The sequence below is a fragment of the Silene latifolia genome, chromosome 6, assembly GCF_048544455.1.
Source record: "Silene latifolia isolate original U9 population chromosome 6, ASM4854445v1, whole genome shotgun sequence".
NCBI classification, from domain to species: Eukaryota; Viridiplantae; Streptophyta; class Magnoliopsida; order Caryophyllales; family Caryophyllaceae; genus Silene; species Silene latifolia.
The window spans coordinates 61,717,592-61,735,412 of record NC_133531.1 but is presented as its reverse complement, the minus strand read 5'-3'; positions in this window follow the sequence as shown (position 1 = coordinate 61,735,412).

The following is a 17,821-nucleotide window of genomic DNA, read 5'->3' as shown; positions in this document are numbered from 1 at the left end:
ATATTTCTGGTCCTAAAATGTTTTAGGATATTTTGGTTATATTTACGGATTTTTATTGTTCATATAATACAATAATGGCATTTAAATATGATTTTATGAGTAAAAATGTCATTTTCGGTCTAAAATTAGCTATACTTCGAATTTTCAGTTTATTTTTGGATATGTTGTCACATATATTATTTTGAGATAACCTGTAAATTTTCATAATTTTTGGACTTGTTATGCTCGAAAAATGGATTTTTCATTATTAAATTCGGATTTAGGTGAAAAATAGGTTAATATGAGTTAAATTTCGGATCTGGTCATAGAAAATTAATATGTTGTCACATGTAATTTTACAAGATGTGTGTAAAATAATTGGCTATAAAGAAGTCTTTTTGCATGATTTATGGATTTTTGAAGAAAAATAGCATAAATAGTGACATTATTAGTGTAAAATTAATAAAACATAATCTATGACTTAGGAAAAACGTCTAATGTTGCATTTTATTATCTTTTTCAGATCTAAAATTGAAAATTTAATGAATATAATTTTTCCATGTTTTTATGATTATTTTAGTTAAAATTGATAAACCGCAACATTGTTTTTCCGGAAAAATTTCGAAATTTTTAACCTAAGATTTTGAACATTATGAGTGTCATGGTATTTTTCCAGAATGTTCATGAGTTTAAATTTCAAATTTTGAATTTATTTGAAATTTTGTGATTTATTTGAAGTTTATAGCTTATTTTTGTAATTTTTTTTAGTCCATTAATGAACATCATTTATTCATCATGTTTTGCTTTGTTAGTATGATTGACAACCTTATTAACATGTTAAACTTGATCATGAGTGAGTAGTCATTTAGCTATGATTAATGGGGAATTATGGGAAACAAACATGAGGATTGATCTATGATTAAGCTAATATGTTTTCATAATTAATTTGCTTGCTTGTTGTGATTTCAACTTATGCACATGTTATGTTTGATGAAATGCGAGCCTATGAATCCTTGCATTTTTTAATCCATCCCTTATCTCTTCAATGAGGCTTGTAAGATATAAACCAACTCGAGCCTCATTAGACCACGTATAGAGTTGAATAGGAAGGATAAAGTCGACTTGTAGGTGTTGTACACTCCAGATGACTCGGCTCCGGAACCCAAACCTTCTTAGGGATTGGAAGATATACACTAACTCGATCCCATCACAACAATAAGTGCTTGCATCTAATTGAGAACATGTTTGTATGATCTACTCCCATGAATCCCCTATGAACCCATGATATCCTAGCACTTTTAGTCATTTGTTTACACCCTTCCTATTGTTGCTTGTTTACTTTCCATTGCTCTTATTAGATTAGAATCATCCACCCATTTAAATTGTGACAACCCTTAGCACAACTATAATTAGATTGAACAATTTGAGTACCCCCTTCCCGTGGATCGACCCTGACTTGCTTGCTATGCTAGTAGTTGGGTATAAATGTGTTTGATGGCGGACAACGACCGCACCATCATTCACCCTTGGTTCCTTATACCATGACGGTTTAATCCGTATTTCAGTGATAATATTTGGTTAATTACATTTTAAAATGTATTTTAAAACCTTTTATTCATTTGTTTACATTTCCAAAATAACTAAATTAGTCATACATGCATAATCATCCTTGGTTCTACATACCATGTCGGTTTAACCCGAGTACGATGATAAACATTGACTAATTACAAAGCAATAAACTTAACACAACTAGTTCATAATAAACATTTTTTTCATCTTTTCTTACAAAACTATTCATGTCCAACTTGCAAGACCGAACCTGACATCGAATACTATCAACACAATGATGATTATTCAAGTCCCGTTCTTCACATTAGCACAAAAGCGGTCTAAACGACATTTTCAACAAAGACGGGTTCAAATACCCTTTTACAAATAACTTCATAAACATTTTCAACAACCAGGAGACACCCTTTTGGATCGTCTGCTGCCTCGCGCCTACACATGCCCACTGATTTCCGTGCATCACCCTAAGGCTCGCGCCTCAATAGGCTGCCTGATGTAGGTTCTGTTTCCTTTCCAGCACTTGTCTGGGACGATCCCGACTTCGGTTAACCCGAGTACAGGACGGATCAGATTGACAAGTCCACATTTTACTTTGTATTTGCAAAACGCTTTTCTAAGATAAATGGATCACGTTATGCACCATAAACCTAACTCGGTAAATGGATGTTTAATTTCCGTCTTGCATGAAAATCAACACTAAATTCAACTTGACATCAATTACATGATATTTGGATAAACAACCGACATAGTATTTACCCGTTTTATCAACTTTTGCATTCAACCAACCAAGATCGATCAGTAGAGGCCGCTACTGCGGGCGGGATTGGGTGTCCGATTAATAGGCTTCCCAATACGTACCTTTACCTCTTACTCAGAAACTTTGGATAGTGGACGACCTTATCCAGGGCGAACGAGAGTCATTCTAAAGATAGGATGCTAAAGAGGGACGACTCCTTATCTTTAGTACCTATGTCAAACAACTCTTTTTTGCCTTTTTTAACCTAGATATATAGTGGATTTGAACGATTTCCAAGCATTCCACAATTGCTTGGTGGCAACTCCGAACATCTCTAACATCGTTTTGAGACCCTTGCCGAGACGAAATCGACCGATCTAAAACGATCCGGTCGAAAGCATTTAATACGCCACCGAGCGTGGATTTACGACTGTTGCACGTCCACAGATTGGCTTGGTGTGTAGGTGGCCCATGTCCACACTTTTCATTCTTTATTTTTAATTAGGTATTTTTTAATCTCTTTTTAATTAATATTTTATTAATTATGTTAATTGACCCTATGATAGAAGTCACTGTTGTAATTGATGTTGAAATTATTGTTGGTGTTCATGTTATTGTTGTTAGTTAGTTAGTTAGTAAAATATCGATCATGTTAGAATGTTGGTAAATTTTGTTAAAATGTTAATGTTGTTAAAAATTAGGATTAATGTAGTTAAAATGTTAATGTTTGTTAGAAATAAATGTAAAATGATGTGTTAGTTTGTAATTCACTTAAGTAGCGATTATTGTTGTTCTTGATGTCCATATTATTAGTTTTGTTCATATTGACCTAGTACCCGTTTAAAAATTACTCATTAGGAGTAAGTTTTTTAATAGTCCATGTTTTGGGACTGTCTTTGTACGTTTCAAGCCACTTAGATAGTAAACACGCACTCGTGATTTATTAATGGGAAAATAGTTCGGTGACAATTCCTTTAGTGTTCTCTGAATGCATATGTGGAGTGTTAATATTTATTCTACATTGTGTATTCTGAGAATAAAGGGGAATTGCTGCCGAATTTTTTCCTCTTTGATAAATCACAAGTACGTGTTTGCTAGTGACTTGAAGCGTATATTGACGAGTTTAGGTTGGACTGATAAGGACCCAATTCAAAGAAAGAAAGATTACTTGTTTACAATAGTTATATATTGGTGATAATGTTTATTGTGTATTATTCGTAGTTGTCATTGTTGTTAAGATATTATTTTTTTATGACATATATATACACAAATTTAAAGGTAGATCCATAATAAGATGAAAAGATTAGAGCGACAGTGGATCTATGAAAGATTAGATGGAAAAAATAAACCCAAACTTGAATTTGCAAAGAGGGTGAAAAAGTTTATTGAATTCGCGGAACAAAGTAGTGAGTATAAGAATTTAGGAGGTGAATTGAGGTGTCCATGTAAGAAATGCAAGAACTCAACTTTTAAAGGGAAGACAGCTGTTCAAATTCATCTTTGGTCGAATGGTTTTGCCGATAATTACTATGTATGGACGTATCATGGTGAGGAACTGCCTACTGAAGGAAGTACAAGTAGTATCGTAGTTAGTGACAATCCTTACAAGGAGCTCGTGGAAAATGCATTACGTGATAATATTGAACAAATATTAGAGGATCGACTATTTCCCGACGACCTTAGGGATGGAGAAGTGAATTATGAACCCCAAACCCGCAAGTTTCTTCCTTCTATAAAATGCTAGAAAAAGCTGAACAACAAGTGTATGAGGGAAGTAATATGAGTTTGTTGCAAGCGGCTGCTAGGTTGGTAGCACTCAAATGTGAGAACAACTTATCTCTTAGATGCGCGAATGGGTTTGTGTCGTTCATTGGTGACATTATTCCAAATAAAAATGAAATTTTGCACAATTTTAATATGATTAAGAAAGTACTTAAGGGACCCCATGAGAAGATCGATGCATGTCCTACTGGATGCATGCTTTTCTTGGAGGAAAAATGCAAATCTTGAGGAATGTACAAAGTGTCAGGCATCTCGGTATAAAAGTATAAAAAATTCAAGTGGGAGGCAAATTCCTTGTAAATCGTTAATTTTTTTCTCGCTTGCGGCAAGGTTACAACGATTATATGCAACCAAGCACATAGCAGGTGAGATGAGTTGGCACCATAGAAACTCCCGATTAAGAGAAAGGGGGACAATGACACACCCAAGTGATGGAGAAGCGTGGAAACATTTCGACAGAGAGCATCCAGAATTTAGAAGTGAGCCTCGGAATGTTTGGCTAGGTTTGTGTACAGATGGATTCAGCTCTTATGGGCAATTTGTGAAGAATTACTCATGTTGGCCCGTGATTGTCACTCCGTACAACTTACCTCCTTGGTTATGCATGAAACGACAATTTATGTTATTATCTCTACTCGTTCTAGGTCCTAAGAACCCTTAGACAAATTTGAAGGTCTACCTGCAACCGTTGATCAAAGAGTTGAAAGAACTTTGGGAAACCGGCGTGTACACCTAAGATGTTTCTAAGAACTTCAATAATAATTTTTTTTAATTAAGGTTTTCATTTGTGATACTAACACTCGTTTTTTAATTGAAATAGAATCATATGTAGTACGTCGATCCTAACTGTAACCCTAAGCCTGAGTGGCAGAGGGCGGTCACGAGGCGGATTACCTCCCTTGTTAATTCCGTCAAATATGCAAAGAAACACCCATCCCAGGATGGGTCCCCGCCACTTGGTGGGAGAAGTTGAAGAATAAGGAAGGATCAGATCCCGAATTTGAAACTTTCTAAAATAAATAGTGAAAATAGAAGGTCGGGTGGTAAAGACGGGAAAGCATTAGGCATCCACACTCTAGGTCGGAAGAGTTGCTCCGGTGCTTTCAAGAAGTTGATAAGTATTGTATTTATTATTTTCACAAATTTGTTAATATTAATGAGTGCCGAATATAACCAATTTATGTTTTTATGATACTTTCGGGGTGAGACGGCCACACCCTTCAAGTTATTTGAGAAGACCAAGAAAAACAAGAGGGAGTGTGGGCTAATCCTCGAGCTGCTGAGATAGACGTAAGTTTTTCCTAATCGACTTAATGTTTATTTTTCTTAGAAACAACGGTTATATTTATTGCATTTAATTTTTAAATATATATCATATCTTCCTTATTTGTTGTTTTTTCAGGCCGCTTACAAGGAACGATGAGTCGACCAATGCCCACTAGAGAGGCTCCTGACGAGTACCGGTCATACTACAACGCTGTCAAGGGGTTCGACAAGAAGTCGAGGCTTTTTGGGACCGGTGATAAGGGGCAAAATTGTGGTATGAACCTCCTTGTAACAAAGGTAGTCGCAGATCTTTCTCTTATGCATCTACCATGGCAACTCAATTTGCAAATGCGAATACTCAACTGAAAGAACAGTTGAGTAAAATGCAGCAAGACCGAGAAAGTGAGCGAGCCACATGAGAAGCTCTTGAACAATGAGTTCATAACACTCAAGAGCAAATGGTAGCCACTCAAGAGCAAATGGTAGCCACTCAAGAGCAAATGGCAGCCATACAAATGGCTTGGGCTAAGATGCAAGCATATCTTCCCCCGAAAGCTTGCTCAGGTTTTCCTACTCCACACCATAGAGACGACTTTGCGGACGACGGGCATGGTGTTAAAGGTAGTGGTCCCATTACTCATATAGGTTAGTATTGTCTATGTTAGTATATATATTAGTCTTTATCGTAGGTTAGTCCCCTAAGCCTTTATATTAGGTTAGAAACTTATGACATTGGTGACGGAATTTTAGTTATGTATAAGACATGGCTTATTTTTTATCTTAGTAAGACTTTGTACGAATTTGACAAACTTTTCTATGTAATTAATTTTTTTTCCCAACCGTGTTTGGATGTCTTTAGTTCTTTCGTTGACTACTGTTGATTCCCGCTCTTGCAGTCGACTTGAAAATGGATTCCCGCTTCTTGGTCGACGATTGTATATTGTGTTTTGCAGGTTTTGGTTGTATATGTTCGATTTGAAACAATGCAAAAACGCATTGTGGCTGGGCATCAAGCTGCTCTTTCCAGCCCATGCTTTAATTAATCCTGATGGAACATCCGTCAGAAAGTCAAACATCTGTTGACTTTTTTGACGGAAATATTTCCGTCAGTAATTTTACCTTAGTGAAGGGAAATCCGTCAAGAATTATCAATTACTGACGGAAAATCCGTCAGAAAAGTTAACAATTTTTTGACTTTTCAGACGGATTTTCCGTCAGTAATTTCAAAAAAAAAATTGACTTTTAGTCAAACCTCCTGTGTGTATTACTGACGGATTTTTTGTTAGAAAAACATATTTCTGACGGAAAATCCGTCCGTAATGCGTATTGTTTGTTTGGCGGATTTTCCATCAGTTATCCGTCAGAATTAGATTTTCCTGATGGAAATTCGATCGAAACGCGTTTGTCATGACGATTTGTAGTGACGCTCATTACGACGTGAGAAAAAACCGCCGATATCCGGTTTTACGGCGGATTAAAGAATACATTATTGACGGATTTTGGCCGTCATTATCCCTTGTATTCTTTGTAGTGTCTATATGTCGCAACCTAAAGGTTTTGTTGTTAAGGGTCAAGAAAATAAAGTGTGTAAACTGAATAAAGCTTTATATGGCCTGAAACAAGCACCTAAACAGTGGTATGAGAAATTTAACAACAATTTGGTAAGTAATGGCTATGTGGTTACCAATTCTGATTCATATGTTTATTCCTAAGTGATAGAATCTGATTGTGCAGTTATGTGCATAATGTTGATGGCATGTTAATACTTGGTAACAATTTGGATGAAGTAATTAAAACCATATAATTTTTGCCATCAAAATTTGAGATGAAGGACTTAGGATAAGCTGATGTAATCCTAGGAGTTAAGGTGATTCGAAACTCTAAAGGAATTTCTATAAGTCAAACTCATTATGTGGAAAAAGTGTGAAAAGATTTAACTCCTTTGATTAAGTGCTTGCTAGAACACCCTACGATGCTAGTGAGCATTTATGTAAAAACTTGGGTAAGAGTGTATCCCAAGAAGAGTATGCTAAAATCCTAGGTAATGTGATATTTCTTATGAATTTATTCGACCAGATATTGAATATGCAGTTAGTAGAATGAGTCGTTATACACATAACACTAGTAGTGAACATTGGACTGCTCTTCGTCGTTTACTAAAATACCTAAAAGGAACAGTTGATCTATGTTTACATTATAGTAAATTTCCTAATGTGTTAGAAGGATATTGTGATGCAAATTGGGTTTCAGGTAACGATGAGATCTGTTTTACTAGTGGTTATGTCTTCACCATGGGTGGCAGTGTTATATCGTGGAAGTCTTCTAAACAGACGTGTATTGCACGCTCTACCATGGAATCGGAGTTCATAGCTCTTGAGTTAGCAGGACAAGAAGCTGATTGGTTAAAAAACCTATTAGCAGCAGATGTACCAGTGTAGGGAGGACGATAGACACCGGTCTCCTTACATTGTGACTCACAAGATGTTATTGGTGTTGCTAAGAATAGTGTCTATAATGCGAATAAATGACATATTTGAATCAGGCACGCTGCAGTTAAATAGCTCCTTGACAATGGAGTAATAACTTTGGACTATGTCAAGTCCAAAAGCAATCTTGCTGATCCCCTTACCAATGGGCTGACTAGGAAACTAGTCGTTGAAACGTCGAGGGGAATGGGACTTAAGTCCTTAAGTCAAGAGGGACTAGGTCTAAAGTCTCGTGTTTCTATTTAAAAACGGTAATTGCATTATTTGACTGTTATTGAAGGTCTTATTGGCGTAGTGGTTGTATGATTCATAGCCTTAACGGTGGTGCTTTTGAGACGCACTTGATGAATTATACACAAAGTTGGACATTTGTCCTTAATGGCTCATGTGAGAAGTGCTATTGAGAAGCCCTTGAGCCACCTACGTAGGTGTGATGGTCGAGAAGTCTTGTGAACACATCTATTAGTACCGAGGTTAACACATGGCTTTAAAGAGCACGTTACACTTTGAAATCGCGGAACTATCATATTTTGAAGGTATGATATGTGTTGTGGGGGGTATTGACCGAAGCTCATCTAGGAATTCAAATCGTAAGATATTCTGTCGCTGTATGTAAGTTATTTTCTCATTTCACTAAAGTGTCAATTCAAATCGAAAGATATTGTTATACCTATATATCCAATCCTTCCTTTACCCGGAAATTTCTTCTTTTCTTTCTCTTCGCCATCAGTGGGGGATTGTTGGAAGTGATGGCTTGCTAAAGCCTTTTTTCAAAAATTGTTTTTTGTTTGTTTGACATGCCACATCGGTGGAAATAGACTTTCATCCTTGGCTTATATATCACCTTGTACTCTATTGGTTAATTGAGAGGACAAAGGGGCTTTTGTAGTGATTGTTGGGTCTATGGGTTTGGGTCCAAACAGACACGTGTGCACGCCTGCCCTACTCGGCTCGAGCTCGGCCTCGGATTTAGGTTTAGGTATAGCACTTGCGGTGCGGGCCTTGGCCCACTTTTACCCTTTTGGCCTCGTCTGTGTAATGGGTTGTTTACATTCATTTTGCTTGGTGGTTATCTGTGTTGAATTAGTCAGTCAATGAGACTATTAAAGCCTGCGATTTAAGAGATTAATCAGCTCCACTAACTCTATCTTGACTGCTGCTTTTGTGGAGCGGTTTTGTTGTGCTGTTGTTCTAGTTTTCAATATAAATAGAGCAACCTGTTCCACTTCGAAAAATATAATTCAACACTCTCCTTCTCTTTACATTCTGCTTTCTCTCTTTTATTTTTTTTGGGTAAAGTATGTCTCCGTTCCAAATCTCCTGGCCTTGAGTGGGCAAGTCTGGGTGCTGCAGTGTCAAACCTTGGGGAACTACCGGTATTTGATGATCGCCACCACGGTTGCGCCGAAATAGTTTTCAAGGCAGAGGACTTCTTACCTCGTCGTTGCAAATTGGTTGTAATCTCTGATCTCATTCTTTCATTGTTACTGCACCTTCGTGATAACAGAAACTCAACCAACAACGCATAAACTAATTACGTAATACGCATGCAACTAACAACCATCACACGCACCACCCTGACCTCACTCCATCCACCTCTGCAAGCCACCGCTGTCAGACTGGTCGGCTGGCAAATTCCGTCCCTGGACCAGTGTAACCACCGTAACCCAACGGTGTTGCAGCCACCCGAACCCACCCCCACTGAAACCCACTGCCGATTACTCACCGACCTACTCCGCTGGAAAACCCCATCCCCCACCCATAACGAATGTAGCAGAAAATAGGGTGATGTGAAATTAGAGGATATGGGTATGTGAATTATAGAGAATAGCTAGAGACAAATTCGAGAGGGGAAATGTGAAGGGTATAATTGTCAACATTGTCTTTGCGATGAGTAATATGTGTACTCTGAAAATCAACACCCTCTGAAAAATTAGTGGCTATATTAATATAATTGGTGCATATTGCTCGTCTTTGTTTATGCGGGCAGTGACGACATTTGTTTCCTGTCTCCCCAACTTTCTATTGTAATTAGGTTATTACATCTAATAAAACCATGTAAACTAAGGTATTGACAGTTATGTTTTAACTGAGTAAAATATGTATTATGAAAATAAATACTATGACATATTTTAACTATATTTGTAGATAGGCCGGTAAACGAGCCGTACTGAGCTTGAGCTCGGTGGGACGGGCTCGACTCAAGATTTTTAGCTCGAGCTCGAGCTCGAGTTCGACTCGAAACTCGTCAAGCCTAAAAAATTGAAGCTCGAGCTGCTCGGAAAAAACTCGAGCACGACCGAGTTCCAATCGAGCCCTTTTTTCTTTATATTATTTTCACTTTCTCATTTTTTAAATATAACATAAATATTTTTAAATAACAAATAAAATTATAAATTACTAAAAAGTATTATATTATAATATACATATAATTGACCAAATAACATATAATTTAAAATAAAATAAATATTAATTTATACAAATTATACAAAAAATTATAAACGAGGTTCCGAGCCAAGTCTTACTGAGCTCGGGCTCGGCCCGTTTTCAGCCAAGCTCGCCTGGAGCTCGTTTTGACCGAGCACGAGTTGAGCTTTGACCGAGCCGATTCGGAGGACTTGTCGAACCAGTTCAGATCATTTACAGCCCTATTTGTGTACAACCATCTATTTAATTAGAGGTGCACATAATATGTACGGAAAATTCACGTGATACCCTCGAATTTTGTAATTTTGTACGTGGTACCCAACTTTTTAAGTTTATGCACATGATATCCTTGAGATTTGATTTTCAAGCACAACGTGCCTTTTTAATTGAGCATAAATCATCGACCAGAAATCAGAATTGACTACTTTTTTTTTTCAAGTTGATTACCTTTTCGAGATCTATAAACTGATAAAATGAAAATGATCATTCAGAAATTTAAGATTAAAGATATAGTTGATTTGATTTGTTCTTTAGAAAAAACCCTATAAAATGTCACTCGACAATTTTTTTTTTCTCAAATTATAGATTATGACAAGGTAATCTTTGTAGGAAACAAAATTGGTTGATTCTGAACTGGCTGATTATGACAAAAGGGCATGTCGTTTATGAAAAATCAAACATGGAGGTTATCATGTTCATAAACATAAAAATTGGGTACCATGTCAAAATGGCAAAGTTCGAGGGTACCACGTGAATTTTCCGTAATATGTAAAATCAGGCAAAGTTACTACCGCCATGGCATTGACATTATAAGATAGAGAAACGAATATACAACCATGTATAAATAAAGGTCATGGAACTCTCATAGTCGTACGTCAAATAATTTCAGAGCAAGTTTTCTCGTCTAGTAATCTTGACCTATAAGTCTATAACAAAGGGATTGTTTAAGGCTTTTAAATGTAAGAATTATTTTAGGTAGTGTTTGGAAATGCGGAATTAATTTCATTTTCATGATTTTAATTGTAGAAATTAAAAAGTTTGAATTCAATTTCAAAAGTTTATTAGGCACACCCATGGAATTCGAATTGGAATTCGGCGAGACGGATATGAGTCGAGCTCATCGAAATTTTTTATTTAAAATAATAAATATTACCACGGAAAATATTTGCGCTCAGAAAAAAATATCATAAATAAAAATACTGCGATGAAAATTGCATAAAAAACGTAAATAGTGATGGAATGGAAATGACTACTATATGGTAGGAATTTGATAGGCTCAAATTTTAATAGGTTGGCCCAATTCCAAATTCTAGGGGTTTTCAAACGCTTGAAATGTCTGAATTATGAAATTCAATTCCAATTCTATGTTGTCAAACAGACCATTAAATAATATCAATAAAATCCCACAGTAATTAGAATATAATGTTTGGGCTAAAAAGAGCATAATGGAGGAGGCCCACTTAATAAGGTAAAGGCTAGGAGTGGAGTGATAAGGAGGAAGGGAGCCCGCGGACAAGGGAGTGGAGAAACGGGCTTAAGGAAGATCAAGAGCCCATCATAGAGGACGCCCGCGTTAAGGAAAGAGGTGTTAGGGAGAAGTTAGGGAGAAGTCGGGGAGATCAAGGAGAATTGGCAAGGGAGTCCGGGTTTGGAATGAGTCCTTAAGGAAATTATATTCCCTTTCCATATTCGAGGTAGGACATATCTAGGGTTCTTACCCTATAAATAGCCAAGGGAGCGAATCAAGAATTCATTCATCCACGGGCATTCATAAACCAACATTCAAGATCACATCTCAGCATATAATATACGTTCATTCTAGATCTTGCAGGCCTGACACCTAGGGTCAGCAGGATTAGCTTCGTACCATAATTGTAATCATCATCCTATTCATATAGTGCAATACTTGGCAGGGTACCGTCCCTCCCGCGGTTGTTCCCACATTGGGTTTTCCGCGTCACCAAATCTTTCGTGTCAATTTACATTACGCACTTTATTTTCCTATTTACTTATTGACATACGAACTATTATACAATCGACCAACGAATATAGACTACATTGACCTTAATCAATCGACTTGGGTAAAAATACCTAAACAGTTTGGCGCCCACCGTGGGGCATTGTGGTGGTCAATCGTTGATATTCTAGACATACAATGGAAAAGCAAGCATCTGAAGCCATGTCAGGGAGCAGGCAACCATCGCCACCACCACTAACTACCCAAAATCCAACATCAATGGTGGCAACGCCGGCTCCCGGACATACCTCAAGAATCATACCGACAACAAAAGCTTCTCTATCTCCTAAGACTCCTGATGTCACAACCCACCCCAGATCAGACAATGGAATAGCAAGTTCAGGCACCACTCCGCCACCTAGTCCCACACAAATCTTACTCACTGGCGTGGAAAATCTTCAGAAAGCTATGGAAAACATGAGAGAAGACCAAAGGAGAGCAGATGTTGAGGCAAGAAGAAGGAACAGAGAGCTCTGGGCACAGATTGATATCCTGAAACAGCAGTCTGTCACCCCAGCAGGTGGGACAAGTGAAGGAAGATTTCCATTAATAGATTTGACACGGGGGGTATCGGGCAGCAGGCAGATACCAGCCGAGCTAATAACAAGATTAGATTTGGCTACAGTACCGTCAGATGGAAGAATAACCCCACGAGGGTTAGGATACCTCACACCGAATAGGCGGCGGCCGGCTAATCGCATAGGGACGCAAACAGGTGGCCTCTCCGTCAGCAGCCCCGCAGCAATCGGGCAGACACCCGTAGCAGGATCCGAGTCAAACTAGCAGGTGAACTGACAACAGGGGACAATCGTTACCACAACCCCCCTGACTGCCGGAGCTTATCAGAATCCTCAAGAACCCGGATCAGGAGGAAATACCTTGATAGCTAACAGACGGACCCCAGATTCGGCCAGTATAACTAGTCAGCAGTACTTGGAATTAAAAGAGATGCTGAGCAGAGTCCCAGGGCTGCCACCCCCACTCGAAAAAGCAGCTCTAGACAGTTATGCCAACTCACCATTCGTGGACACCATATCCATCACAGCCATGCCAATGGGATTCACGAATCCAAATATGCCTCTCTTCGACGACACAGACCCCTTTGATCATATCAGCCAAGTATAAACGAAAAATGATGACGGTATGACTATAGGACAAGTTAAGGAGGCCTGCATGTGCAAAGGATTCGGGTCCACCCTAACGGGACCAAAGACTTCGGTGGTTTGTGAGCACTCGCCAATAGGTCGATATCTACATTTTTGAATTGGTGAACGCATTTACCCAATAGTTCGCAAGCGACGAAAGCCACAAAAGCACGCGGGAGACACATGTACGAGAATCGTCCGGGGGGGAGAAAGCATTGGAGAATACAATACTAGGTTCAACAATGAGAAGGTAGCAGTACGAGAGTGTGATGTCTCAACAGCAGTAGAAGCCTTCAGAAGGGGCCTCCACCATGACTCCGACCTATATAAGCAGTTAACTATGCATCCATGCCATAGTTTCGAAGAAGTACAGGAGAAGACAGCTGCCGCAATTAGGTTAGAGGAAGATGTCTTAGCCAGAGCCAGCTTGCTAAGCACACCTAGCATCTCCAGTACATCAGCCGTAGAGAAATCAGGAAGAAAGCAAACCACCAGCAAGAAGGACGAGAGGTACAGACCATATGGGAGGGGAGTCAACAGAATCGAAGAAAATCGATTACTCCCCACTCGGCGAATACGGATTCACCACGGGAATCGAGAGGAATGCGGAAGGCACTCGGAGAGATGGGAGACGGAGTCAGGTGGCCTAACCCACCGGTAGGAGAGCAGGCATGGAGGAGGGATAGCAAGAAGAAGTGTGAGTTCCACCGGGATATTGGGCACAACACTGAGGATTGCTATACATTACGAAGAGAGATCAAGCGCCTGTACGAACAAGGAAAGCTGAGCCACCTATTACCACGTGGGGGCAAGCGGCAAGATAAGGTAGGCTCATGCCAAACCGCGACCCACCCACATGCACCAAAATTATAAACGTGATAACAGGGCTCGGACTTGAGCGGGTGACATATTCAACGGCCAAGAGACACGCTACAGAGACCAAAGGAGATAGGCTAGCCAATTCGTGCAGAATTTCTCACAGTGACCTGCCAGCAGTCAGCTTTGATGACGGAGATGCATACGATGAGCGAGAACATCACGACGCACTTATTATCACCTTATCAATGGCCAATTGCACAGTTAGAAAGGTCTTGGTAGATACAGGAAGCTCGGTCAACTTGATCATGCTGAAAACTATAGAAAATATGGGATTCAGCGAGAAGGATTTACAGAAGAAGACTATTTCGCTAGTAGGCTTCAGTGAAGAAACAGCCATCTCGCTAGGTGAGATAGTCATTCCCACCTATGTGGGATGAGTCAACAAGCAAGTCAGATACCTGGTCATAGATGGCACCTCTACTTACAACGTCATCTTAGGAAGACCATGGTTGCACCAGATGAAAGCAGTCCCCTCAACATACCACCAGTGCATAAAATTCCCCACTCCATGGGGAATAGAAACGATAAGAGGAGATCAGGAGGAAGCTAGAGGCTGCTATAAGAAGGCACTCAAGTGCACTGCCAGCCGCCCCGCATAGCAATTACAGAAGCAGTCTATCCATAACGAATACATCGAAGCGCCAGCAGAAGAGCTGGATCAAATCAACCTGGATAAGCTGCACCCAGAACGAACTGTGTTCATTGGAGCAGGATGTACAGGAAGCTTAAGACAGCAGTTAGTCAAGTTCTTACAAGATAACATGTATTGTTTTGCATGGTCACACGATGACATGACAGGAATAGATCCGTCCATCATAACACATAAGCTTAGTGTAGACCCAAAGTGCAAGCCCACCCAACAGAGAAGAAGGAAGTTTGCAGCGGAGAGAAACAAGGTAATCAACCAGAAAGTAGATAGCCTGCTGGCAGCAAAGAAAATAAGAGAAGTAAAATATCCAGAATGGTTGTCCAACGTAGTGGTGGTGCCTAAGAAGAATGGGAAATGGAGAGTATGTGTGGACTTCACCGATCTCAATAAAGCATGCCCTAAAGATCCATTCCCGCTGCCTCATATTGATGCAATGGTGGACGCGACAGCTGGACATGAGATGTTAACATTCCTGGATGCATGGAGTGGATACAATCAGATCAAGATGGATCCTGCAGATCAGGAGAGACAAAGATTTATGTGCGAAAGAGGAATATATTGCTACAACGTCATGCCATTCGGCCTAAAAAAACGCGAGCTCCACATATCGAGGTTTGGTTAACCGCATGTTCAAAGAGCAGATAGGAAGAACAATGGAGGTGTATATTGATGACATGGTGGTGAAATCAGAAAAAGCCAGAGATCACATGCAACATCTGGCAGAAACATTCAGCACCCTCAGGGAGTACAAGATGAAGCTAAATCCATCTAAATGCACCTTCGGAGTATCTTCTGGCAAATTCTTGGGCTATATCGTAACTCAAAGAGGAATAGAGGCCAGCATCGAGCAGATTAAAGCCATCTTACAGTTGGAGTCACCTGAGAAGTCTAAGGATGTTCAAAGACTAGTCGGGAAGGTAGCAGCCCTAAACAGGTTCATCTCAAGATCTTCAGATAAGTGCAGGCTATTTTACGACGTACTTAGGAAAAGCCAGAAGTTTGAATGGACCTCGAACACGAGCAAGCCTTGAGAGCTGAAGCACTACCTCGGCGACCCGCTGGCTGTCGAAACCGAGCCGGAGAACCACTATTCCTATATCTAGCCGTCACGAGAGGTAGCGGTGAGTGCGATCTGGTCGGAGAGCGGGGAAAGGGAGCATAAACCGTATACTATGTGACCAAATCCTGCTTGCCGGCAGAGACCACGTACACATCCCTTGAAAAGTTAGTACTAGCATTGGTAGTTGCATCTAAATAGCGCCCTATTTTGAGTCCCACATTGTACATGTCGTGACCAATTACCCGCTAAAAGCTATCATGAGGAAGCCTGAACTATCGAGGCGAGAATGTCGAAATGGTCAGTATACCTCGGTGGGTACGACATCCAATATGACCCCGAACACAATCAAATCACAAGCATTGGCCGACTTCGTGTCATACTTGATCTGCCATCCGAGAATCTAGCGAGATAAAGAGATCCTCACTTTAGGAGGAAACAAGGAGGCGAAATCGCGGATGCACATTGACGGAGCCTCCAACCAAAGGGGCGGGCGTAGGATTAATTCTACGGTCACCACAGGGAGACCTGATAACAATGAGACAGAATACGAGGCCTTGATATTGGGAATGAAGCTAGCTTTGGACTTGGGGGTCAGGCACCTGCTCATATCTAGTGACTCTCTGTTAATAGTCAAACACGTGAATGATGAGTTTATAGCCAGAGATTCGAAAATGATTGCATACCTAAAAGTAGCACAGGAGTTAAAACAAAAATTCGAAACTTGCAATCTTAAACGGATCCCCGAGAGATCGAACGTGGAAGCGGACGCCCTAGCAACCACAGGGGGCAACATTCAAACCAACGAGCTATCCAAAGATCCCAATAGCACATATCTTTGGAACCTTCCATTCGAAAGCGAGACGAACTAGACAGGGGTGAACTAGAGGATCCACTGAGCGAGAAAGAAATCCGAGTAGTTACAGAGGAAGGTGAGAGCTCCCAGCCAAACAGGCAGCCAGGCCAAATAGCCGGCCCGACCCAGGCGATCGCGCACACCTTATCTAGGCGGGGCTGCGCTATAACAAGCTACCGATGACAAGAAGGAAAAAGAGCTTTGAGTGAAGGCCTCGATTCATACTCATTGATGATACATTATACGAGAAAATCACTAGCGAGGCCCCTACTTACGGTGCCTAGACAAAGAAGAAGCACGATGTGTAGCATGCTCTCCACAGGTGGCGAATGTGGAAACCATGCGGGGGCGGGAGTCCGCAAATAAAGCCCTCAGACAGGGATACTATTGGCCTACAATGAAGGCAGATGCAGCAGAGTACGCACGGAAATGTGACGCCTGCCAGCGCTCAGCGCCCATGATCCATCAGCCAGCAGAGCCCCTGCACCCTATCATTTCTCCCTGGCCATTCATGGCATGTGGCATGGACATAGTAGGCCCTCTACCACGGGCCACCGGAAACAGAACCTGGATGTTAGCAATGACAGATTACTTCTCCAAGTGGATAGAGGCAGAAGCATTCACGGAGGTAAAAGACAAACAGGTCATCTTATTCATAAAACGAAACATTATTTACAGATTCGGTATCCCATCAGAAATCATATGTGACAATGGCTCACAATTCATCTCCAACGACACCGAGGGATATTGTGCCAGGTGGAGCATCACCTTAAAAAAGTCAGCACCTAGGACTCCAAAGTCCAACGGACAAGCTGAATCCAACAACAAAATCATTATGGACAATCTAAGAAGGAGGTTACAGGAGTTAGGTGGAAAGTGGGCAGATGAATTGCCACTAGTATTATGGTCAAACAGAACGACACCAAAGATAGCAACAGGTCAAACACCCTTCAGCCTGGTGTTTGGCGCAGAAGCA